The sequence below is a fragment of the Herpailurus yagouaroundi genome, unplaced genomic scaffold (genome assembly GCF_014898765.1).
Source record: "Herpailurus yagouaroundi ecotype Mexico unplaced genomic scaffold, PumYag 181, whole genome shotgun sequence".
Taxonomy (NCBI): Eukaryota; Metazoa; Chordata; class Mammalia; order Carnivora; family Felidae; genus Herpailurus; species Herpailurus yagouaroundi.
In genome coordinates, this window is record NW_024412412.1 from 52,224 (window position 1) to 54,007 (window position 1,784).

Sequence of the window (1,784 nt, forward strand, 5' to 3'; positions counted from 1 at the left end):
TGCCTGTGACTCTGAGCCTTCCTGGATCCTCCTGAATTCCTGAATGTTCTAGGACCAAAGGGAAAAGCAGAAAGGCACACAGGAGAGAAAATGCTGTTTCTCAGATGGTCATTTATGTCCTGCATTCTCTGACTTCTACTCTTTAAATGTTTAAGTAAAAAAAATCTTATCAGTGTAGCATGAGGACTTTGACAGCCAGAGGGACCCGGCTGTCCCAGGCACAGGTAGAGTAAGGAGCCAGCAGGGTGCAGTAGCAGCTCTTGAAGAAGCAGGTGACAGACACACGCATAGATCTGGATCTCCATGGAGAAGAAACCCTGTTCCTTCTATGTTTAGATCTACACTGTTTATTATTTGCTGACAGCCCAAGCTGAGTGCACAGCAGAGCTGTCTGCTGACTGATACTTGAAAAGACTATTAAGGAATAAGGGTGGGGTTGCCTTAGGTTAAAGATGCCACACATGAATGGACTATCACGGCCAGCCCTCCCAGGAGTGGGAGTGCCCACTGGCCCCAGAGTGAGGGTGGCCTCAAAGCCCAGCCTCTGGGCACCACTGCCACAAACCACTGCTTCAGAAGAGTCTCCAAATCAGGATCCTCATCTAAAGGTTTTTCAGCCCATTTGGCACAGAACACTGGGTTTTACATCTCCAGATAATCACTTTTCAGGGAAGATGGCCCGTGATGAGTGATTGCAGACTGGTTTGGGTATGTGATGAATCACTACCACGAATGAGGCTGTACAAAAATGGCCATCAGTAAAAAATGCGTGTGTTTCTCCGAGTGTACACACTAACACTGCTTTGTATCAGCCCCTTCCTTGCTGCTCCCATTCATCACTCCATCTTTATGAGCCATTTTGAAGTCATTGGAAATGGATATGTGTTTCTCACAGCTAGTCTTCTCAGAGAGGAGACCTTTTACATATCAGGCCGTTTCATCTTTGGAGAGTCTTCAAAAACAAGGGAAAGAGAGACCAGAGGGAAAATACAATGAGTGAACACCACAGTTTGTCACACCCCAAATGGGAAAATGCACCTGTCTTAAATGAAGGAATAAATAGTCTTGGATGGTTTATAAGACCATGTCCCGGAATCAATGCATTCTTCTTAAAACTGCCTATAAAAAGAGTAGACACACACATCTGTAGAGCAGGGGTCTTCTATTCAGAAGTTTCCTTCCTAATGCTAGAGTTACAAGTATAATTTTTCTCCTTGCGTCCCTCTTGTGTTGACCAACTATTGAATTGCGATACGGGGTGAGACCCACCAAAATCATCATATACCTTTGCTTTTGAATGAGACTACATTGGTTTTACAGCAGGGTCTCACCACATCCTTAGCTAATGTCAAAGAAGGTGAACAACTTCAATCCACTAGAGATACATTGTGAGGCTTAAAAGGAGGAGAATGATGTCAAAGCTCAGTCTTTTCTGTTTCCGTGTAAGCCTTTCCCTCTTGAACTGTATATGTCATAGACAAGTTAAGGGCTTTGTTCCTGTTGTGGGTTCAGAAGACAATGGAGCAGTGGAGAGAGACTACCCATAACTCTCTTCTGGCAAAATAGTCCCAGCAGAGCAGAGGGCTGGGCGGTACCCAGTGAGGGCGGGTTCCCAGTGAGGGTGGTTCCTGGCAAGGGCGGTTCCCGATAAGGGCGGTTCCTGGTGAGGGCGCGTTTCAGGTGGGGCTGTTCCCAAAGAGAGCGTGTTCCTGATGAGGGCGGTTCCCTGTGAGGGCGTGTTTCTGGCGGGGGCGGTTCCTGGCCAGGGCGGTTCCCGGTGAGGG